Source organism: Berghia stephanieae, chromosome 3, assembly GCF_034508935.2.
Source record: "Berghia stephanieae isolate SIO BIC M18660-M18661 chromosome 3, UCSD_Bste_1.3, whole genome shotgun sequence".
Lineage (NCBI taxonomy): Eukaryota > Metazoa > Mollusca > Gastropoda > Nudibranchia > Aeolidiidae > Berghia > Berghia stephanieae.
The window spans coordinates 95,323,400-95,333,041 of record NC_088362.1 but is presented as its reverse complement, the minus strand read 5'-3'; the positions used below and the strand labels follow the sequence as shown (position 1 = coordinate 95,333,041).

General features: G+C 34.0%; 1 protein-coding gene across 2 annotated transcripts in view; it reads left to right on the top strand.

The window, feature by feature from the left end:
• The first annotated feature begins 1,489 nt into the window (after positions 1-1,489).
• The window catches only part of LOC144968897 (NACHT and WD repeat domain-containing protein 2-like), a 58,471-nt gene continuing 50,318 nt past the window's right edge, over positions 1,490-9,642 (top strand). The window contains exon 1 of one of the 2 annotated variants that reach the window (XM_078907723.1): positions 1,490-1,700. The gene's annotated coding sequence lies outside the window, so the exon portion shown is untranslated. The remainder of the gene's footprint in view (positions 1,701-9,642) is intronic. The other variant, XM_078907724.1, reaches the window with a different exon arrangement.

Here is a 9,642-nt window from a genome sequence, read left to right as displayed (position 1 = left end):
CGCTGCACTGCGGCTGACGCCTGGGTTATTCCAGTCTTCCCTTGGAATACACCCTAGAGACAAATTTCCCCTATGGGATGAATAAAGGGAATTTTTTATTTTAATTTTATTTAAAATAAAACAGCAACAATAATATGATTAACATGTACATACACTTAAGCACGGTTTCCTCGAAGTCCTCGGTACATGAAAACAGTTCGAGGAAACCGTAGTTCGAGGAAACCGTAGTTCGAGGAAACCGTAGTTCGAGGAAACCGTAGTTCGAGGAAACAGTAGTTCGAGGAAACCGTAGTTCGAGGAAACCGTAGTTCGAGGAAACCGTAGTTCGAGGAAACCGCGTACAAAGAATAATAATGAAAAAAATCGGGACATTCGAATTAGTTCAAGGAAACCGTACCCTAGTGTGACCGATTCTGCCGTTGTTTAAAAAAACCCCACAACATATGCAATGTTAACCAATAGCACATAGTGTGTTCTTTAATAAAACGGCATAATTGTATTACGTCCTCTCTGTGTTTTTTTGTGGTGGTCTTGCCGTATAAAGCTTAGCTTTTAACCCGTGGGTGCCGGTTCGAGTCCGGAAATGGGTGGCGCAAGGTCATTGGAAAATTTAAAACAGAATCTCACACCGTACCAAAGTGTAAGCTGAATGAATTCCTGGCCGGTTCCAGCGTTGTCACCGTCTAATAATAATGGTATTCGCTACTCAAAGACGACAATGGTGACAAAATGAATGACAAATATCCAGAGAATAAAATCTCTGTGATTTGATTGTCAATTAATACATATAATATGTATTGAGCATTTATATAGGGTAATATCCAGTAAACATGCTCAAAGCGATTCACAGGGAGTCCCAAGCCAACAGCAATATTTCACATGTAGGACGAGGCATGACATGACGCCCGTTAGACGATATTACGATATTTTTTTTCCGACAGAGACAACGTTGTTAACGGTCAGGTATTCATTTTACACCCGAGTAGGATGAGATAATGTGAGTAAAGGGCCTTTTACAAGGACTTGACTAATTATGCGCCGTTCAGACTGGGACTAGTACTCTAAACCTTTCGGCCCGAATTCGAGTGCCATGTCACAGGACCACAAAGTCGTAAATACATGGGATGAAATATTGGAACCGTAAAGTACCAAAACCCAATAATTGGAAATAATACACATGTGCTCTAGGGACTCAAAGCGTTGAGGATTAAGTGTTTGCCACTAAGTGTGTGTATGTTTGTAATATGTGTGTATACATGTATATAATACGTACATGTGTATGTGTGTGTGTTAATGGGATATTTAAACCGTGTGTGTACTTATGTCTTTATACCAAACAGGTGTGTATGACATGTGAATATGTGCATGTGTGTATTTTCGTATGGGACCGTTTGTTGGGTGAGTGGGCACAAACACACACACACACAAACACACACACACACACACACACACACACACACACACACACAGAGTGTCAACTTATTCTTATGTCGTTAAGCGTCCAGCCTTGGCATACAATCGGTACAGAGTATAGAGTATTGAGTTGTTTTGGATACCTTATGGCCGACATTATCACGGATACAGACTTTGTGTTTACTTTATCAAATTCCATTTTCTTCTAGTGTTACATTTCTGTACTTGGAGGTGAAGGCTTGGAAATATTATTCTATACTAAAGTTCTATGCATTCACCATTTCAAGGTAAATGAATTTGAATCCACAAATGGATTTGGCATTAATAATAGTAAAATGCACGACCTGAGCTTAGATTCGATTGACCAAAGACAGACAGTCTATCATAGACATGGCTTGTGATTGACGAAAAAGTTGGTTTTATTATAAGATACATCATTGAAAGTTATAATTCTCTATTTTGGACCATTGGATTGTTGATGTATAAAGATGGTATCAGACTCATGCATGGCACTAAAAGCATGTAAATGTAGCACACACAAACACACACACACACACACACACACACACACACACACACATATATATATATATATATATATATATATATATATATATATATATACATATTGACAGAACGATATTGACGAAATTTGTGTGTTGGAACGTAATTTCCGGCTGGCGATATGTTGCGAGCTTTTTTTCCCAACCACATAGCGTTTAATTAAAAAAAAAACACATCAAACTTGTCGGATATAACTCTACCAACTGCGTAACGTTTAAACATTTATCGTCTGATTGATAGAATTTAGTTAGAACAGCCCTTAAAAATGGCTGGCTAAAAACAATAAGAAAAGAAAGTGACGTCAGTTTCGTTCCTTCAATGTATATATCCGTGCGCGCGCGCGTATGTGTATTTTTGTTTATGTAAAATGTACATAAGTATAGGATCGAGTTTAGTTTTCTCAAATTTAAAAGAACTTGCGGATGGATTTAACTTTAAAGTCATATTATTATCATGTCAAAACAAATGCCACAACCTATTGTTAGTTTAGATAAGGATATTATTGATTTTAAAATCGATTTATTTGTACAATGATTACGTACAATTAGATAATTGGATTTTGGCTGTTTGAACTTGACGCACCGATTCATGACATGTTTGTTTTTGGCCAGTGAGTTTGTAGACCAAGTTCCAATAATATTGTAATATACGCAAGGATATAAATATATCATTGCCTGACGGAGAAAACACCTTATTAGGTTTTTGACAACCAAATCATGTAAGCATTTGAAATGACTACTTCCAATTAACTTTGTCTGCCATGATTTACAAATGTTTTAAGGAATGAAAAACTGGACTTATATATAGCACAGTTTTCACTCAATGTGCTCAAAGTATTTTACACATGGTCCCAATACAGCGGTAACACTTAACATGTATGACGAGGCATGTCGTCTATAAGGCTCTTTCACAATTTTTTCGACTGACAAACCTATGACCGGTCAGCTATCATTTAACTTCGTTACAGCGAGGAGATGTGATTAAAGAGCCTTTTTTATTTTTTTATGAGTCAATTATGAGTGGCCTTTATCGTGACTCGAACCAGGGACCTACACGCTAGAAGCTGGGTGTCATATCTTGTTTAGTTAAATCCCTAATTTAATGCTACACTTTTATTGACACTTTAAATAAAGACCTAAAGCAACAAACAAACAAAAAAAAAAAAAAAAAACAAACTTTAAATAAAGATGGATATTATGATCTATCCTGTCGTATTTTGATGACGTAACTACTTTTTAGATACTCTTTGACCAGGAAATATCTCATGCCTGACGATCGATTAAAAGTTCCTCCAACTTGTTAAAAATCTAATCATATTTGAAATCTCGGGTTATCGAATATTTGGACAATTTTGGGTAAAAATGGAAATAGGCGTTTTGTCAGTGAACGATAGAAGTGTCTCGTTGAAAACAAGTAAAAGGTGGACTAGAATGGTAGAAAATGGCTCATATGTCATTGTTGTCACTCTTCATGACTTAGTTGAATGATGTTTAGTTGTGCCTACAAGGTCTCGGGCTCACTATAAGTCACTACAGTTTATTTACATTTTCTTTCTTTTTTTTCCCCCTGGCATTTCGCACCTCTTTTATTTCTTATCATCACTGATATAAGTGCCAATTTCAAATGGTTTCTGATTTTGATTGGAAAAGACAACAAACACAAATAAGAAAGTTTAAAAACAAACAAATAAAAAAGGGAAAAGAAAACATTCAACAAAAAACAAAAAACAAAACAACAAACAAACAAAAAAAACAAACAAAAAAAAACAAAACAAAACAAAACAAAACAAAAACATACAAAACAGAAATGAATATGAAAATAACAGCAATGCATAAAGAAAAAAAAAACTTCCCTTAAACAAGAGAAAAATCTGAGGATCAAAACCAAAATAATGTTGTAAGAATAAATTAGAACTTTTACTTTTACTTTCATTTCTCATCTGCTAGGGAAGTGGTTGGTTTGAAAAGGTTTTAAAAAATAGATTATTCAAACTTTTAAGTATTTAAATTAATGATTAACAACGATTAGGAAAAATATTCTGGCCCTGGTATTGTGTACTTGGGTAAGGAAAGTTGAAAATGTTGATCCTACACTTTACTCACATTACCCCATTGGACTCTGTAAGAAAAAAAAATACTTGATCAAAGACTACACTTGACATTCGGTTTGGACTGTATTGAAAGAAAACTGATTTCTTGAGGGCTGCCAAGGTAATAAATAAGACCATAAAAAGGCTTCGTGGAGGCTAAAAATGTTGAAACGCGTGATATAAATGAGCATATTTATTACTCATTCTGTGTAGATTAGTTGTTTACTAAGTGGTATGGATCGAAGCAATGGTTTTTGGCTGTATTGCTAAACCTGGTATCCAGAGGGAAAGAAAGAAAGAAAGAAAGAGAAAGAGAGAGAGAGAGAGAGAGAGAGAGAGAGAGAGAGAGAGAGAGAGAGAGAGAGAGAGAGAGAGAGAGATTATAATATTTCTTCTTATCTGGCTCAATTAGATCAAATTCCGATTTCCCTCCGTCTTTTCCACAGTATTGTTAGCACCTATGTCCAATATCGTTAACAACTTGAGGACTGGTCATTTGATGTTATCTCACATACACGGACACAGTCATGGAAGGTGTTGGTATTCGTGGTGTGTCAGCCCTCTCTATGTTTGTTGACGCCAGTCACACAAAGACAATCACCCAGAAAATAATAATTTTATCGATAGTTCGAAGATGACGTCACTCAGGCCTTTATTATTGTTTTTTCCATCCGCGTTTGTGAGTTGTTCTCACTAAACTGTATTAACCGGACTATAAAAGTTCATGGTTACACAGAGTTTGTGTGTTGGTCCGTTATACTTCCGGATGGCAATGTTGTGAACTCCTTGGCCAAGCGCATTCTATCTATAAGCAAGACTGGCTTTGATATTGCTATGAACAGTGATCAGGGTAAATTATGATAATTAAAAACAATAACAATAAACGATCACTAACAAAGACATCCGTTATAAAACATGTTTCTCTTTGAACAATGTGATAAGAAAGATATTCGAAAAATCTCGTGATTCATTCCAAGGGGAAATATTTCTTCAGGAGTCGGGAGCAGCAGTTTAGCAATAGGGGCTAAGTTTCTTACGAGGGTTTAAACAAGATGCCGAAAATTGTGCTCGAACCCGGTTCTCCCAAGAAGAAGAAGTGTAATGTCATATAATTTCCACTCTGCCATCTCGCTCTCGAGGCGGGAAATGAATCATGGGGGACGAGGTAGTCTTGTATGGAAATTGTGTAATGTGTTGAATGGTCTTATCGGAATACAAACAGATCGATAAGGAAATAAGTCAAATTGAATTTCAAACCAGGTAGTTGGGATAATAATAATAATAATAATAATAATAATAATAATAATAATAATAATAATAATAATAATAATAATAATAATAATAATAATAATAGTAATAATAATAATAATAATAATAATAATAATAATAATAATAATAATAATAATAATAATAATAATAATAATAATAATAATAATATTAATAATAATAATAATGATAATAATAATAATATGAATATCCTGCCAATGTCGGTGGTCATATCTATTCATTCTATTCAATGTGATAATCTCATATTATAACAACTTACCTTCTATTTAGTGATAGAATTAAAGACTTAAAGAAAGACGTATCTGACAAAAGTAGGATTTTTAGTGCAATGTTAAAATACGCCGCTTTTAAGGATAAGTGTCATATATGTAACGACTCCGGTTAGACGATATTAATTCAACTAAATTTTAATTAATAATATGGAAAATTAACAACAAATACATATTACGACAGTCCTGGACGGATTTATTTTTTAACTCACTTAATACACGAACAACGTCTTACTATGTTTCTAAGGACAAAAAGGTGCTAATCCGTTCACGCAGTCAACATTCACACTCACATGCAAAACATGCACAACACAAGATGCGTACCGCTAGACAGAACCCTAACATAATTAAACACAGCCGAACAACTCACATTCTATTTCAATACATGGTACAATATCCCGTATTTTAAAACTATTTTGACCAAGTTACTTGTTTTAAAAAATATCATAAACCTGTTTTATTTAAAAACATTCAATTAATCAGTTAGGAAAGTAGAGTAAGATTGTCCCAACTATCGGGAATCTCTGTGGTGTAATGGTAGCACGTTAATCTGTAATCAGAAGGTCTGAGGTTCGATCCCCAGTCGATGTAGACTGATTTTTTGGGATGTTTTTTTTCTTGTATTTTTCTTTCTTGCTTTGTCTGGCACCTTTCATACACACTTGTTCAGATCTTTATTTAATCAATTAAATGTCGTACTCTGGAAAAACAACAACTCGTATTAATATTTTGGCCAGAAAGCTCGTCCTTTAAATATGGATCGATTTAAACGACCCTCGTCTTGATAAAAAAACTCTCAAACCTGGGACTTCCCGAAGTCTCCTAAAATTACGAATTTTCAAATGTTCAAGTGGGCTTGTCTGCTGTAGAAGAATAAATGGACGTGAGACAATCAATTCATGACTCCCAATCCCCCAGCCTCACCTTAGTTCATCTACACATCCATCTATCCATGCATTCTGCCATCCATCCATCCATCCATCCATCCATCCATCCATCCAACCATACATTTATTCCTTCTTATCTCCATTCCAAGAGTCGGTCTTCCATTTACTCACTTCAAAACATCACACCAGGCTCGCGCGCACATTTACATACACACGCATACGCACCGCGCGAGCGTGCGCAAAAATTGCTATTGAAAGAAAAATAAACAATTAAAAAAAACAAAAACAAACTGCAACCCCCTCGCCCCCCCCCCCAAAAAAAAAAACAACAACAAACAAATAAACAAACAAACAAAAAACAACAACAAAACAACAACAATAGCAAAAAAAAATAAATAAAACAGAACAAAAACAAAAGAGAAACAAAAAAACAAAAAAAAAAACAAAAAAAACAAAAACAAAAGCAAATAAGCAAATCAAATAAAAAACAAGACAAAAACAAAACACGCGAAGTCGCTTATTATTCATAACCGTAGCTACTCTCGTCTAGTCCTTCACTCCATAACTCTCTTCATGATTTCGACAACCCATTGATTTATTGGTGAATCACACAAATCAATACATCAATCACTGATTACGTATATCCTGTAGTTGGATGTATCATTCTCTAAGGGTTTATTTATAAATTAAACAATTTCGTCACTTTCATTGCAAGCAATCGCTCACGAATGAACTCATAGATATACAGTTTTACTCATTCAATTCTTCGACAAAATCACACATTTATGACTTAATCTCTATCCTTCACTGGACAATATTCCTTGTGTTCACTCTCTTACCAGCTCTATTCTGTTTCTGAACCCATCTCTGTTAAATACAATCTCTTTCTCTCTCTCTCTCTCTCTCTCTCTCTCTCTCTCTCGCTCTCTCTCTCCTCTATCCTCTCTCTCCTCTCTCTCTCTCTCTCCTCTCTCTCTCTCTCTCTCTCTCTCTCTCTCCTCTCTCTCTCTCTCTCCTCTCTCTCTCTCTCTCCTCTCTCTCTCTCTCTCTCTCTCTCTCTCTCTCTCCTCTCTCTCTCTCTCTCTCTCTCTCTCACTCAATCAATCAAAGGTCAAGAGTGCATATGTGCATGGATGTGTACGCATGTGTGTATGCATTTGTGTATGTATGTATTTGTGTATGTATGCATTTGTGTATGTATGTATTTGTGTATGTATGTATTTGTGTATGTATGTATTTGTGTATGTATGTATTTGTGTATGTATGTATTTGTGTATGTATGCATTTGTGTATGTATGTATTTGTGTATGTATGTATTTGTGTATGTATGTATTTGTGTATGTATGTATGTATGTATGTATGTATGTATGTATGTATGTATGTATGTATGTATGTATGTATGTATGTATGTATGTATGTATGTATGTATGTATGTATGTATGTATGTATGTATGTATGTATGTATGTATGTATGTATGTATGTATACTGTATGTATGTATGTAAATGTGTATGTGTTTATGTGTGTATGCATGCATGTATGTATGTATGTTTGTATGTATGCATTATGTAAGTGTGTATGTGTGTGCGCGCGCGTGCCCACCGTACGTATTTTGTATTGGCATTATTGTGAACCAATTAGACAAACAAGTTCTATTATTATTATTATTATTATTATTATTATTATTATTATTATTATTATTATTATTATTATTATTATTATTATTATTATTATTATTATTATTATTATTATTATTTTTATTATTATCATCATCATTTTTATATTTAATTCGATAAAACCATCAATTCATCAGAATCAATACATCGAACGGTCTCATGTCACCCTATTCCAATCCTTGATTCAATCATAGGGCAATCTGCTGACCGATCAATCGGACTTTCCACCATTCAAATGTGACTATTGATTATCGAACCAAAAATACCTGAATAAAAAAATACAATTGGCTTCAAATATATACATATACATCTAGGGACTGATCGATATTAAAGCAATACGTGTGTGTGTGTGTGTGTGTGTGTGTGTGTGTGTGTGTGTGTGTATGTGCCAGTCTGTTCAAGCGACCTTCGTCATTTTTTCTCTGAATGAGAGATTTTTTTTTCGAAACGGACTAGGAATTTAAACTGTGCCAGGTATTTAATATGATTCTTTCTATGAAATCTCCAAAACGAGGATTGCTTCAGTGTTGCCATTGAATTCAAAATCAAAATGATACAAAAGTATCGTCATGGTTATATTCAGACATGGGACTTTATAACTACACTAATAATAATAATAATAATAATAATAATAATAATAATAATAATAATAATAATAATAAAATAATAATAATAATAATAATAATAATAATAATAATAATAATAATAATAATAATAATAATAATAATAATAATAATAATAATAATAAATAATAATAATAACAATAACAATGACAATAATTCATGCTAGTCTGCTAACAATAAATTGTTAATATTTACTGATCCCAATTCCAAGCCACAGTACAGTACACAGTAACATGTTGACAATACTAATCATCGACAACTTGTTACACAATCAGGTTTTCCTATAAAGAGGATGTTACTATAAAGGGTGTTATTTATCACGATCACACGACCTATTGTGATTGACAAAAAAAACCTGTCGTGGTAAACCCGTGCAAACCTTTGAATCGAACAGGGGCTATGACTAATCAAGCGTGACGCCGGACAACATTTGGAGTGTTTCGATAATTGGTGTATGTACACATTTGCCGTTAAATTATGGGTTTGTTTAAAAGACTAATTTGTGTGTATGCCATGGAAGTTTGTGCAAATTCATTGTATAAATTGACACTCAATGTCTCATTTTTGATCAAAGAAAGACGATTTGTCGTGGATAATTTTCAAGGTAAATTGATAATAATAAACATTTTGTGCGACTTTGGGGTCTAGTAATTTGAAATTCGGCTTTTGACCTGTAAGTCGTGAGTCTGGGAACCCGTTGTGAGCAGCTCAATATTGAGCCCTTGGAAAATGCTCTAAACTCTAATTTTCTCACCATTCTCCAGCGTAAAATGTTGATAACCTGTCTGATGACAGTGTTTGTCAGAAAAAAAACCCAAAACAATACACACACGTA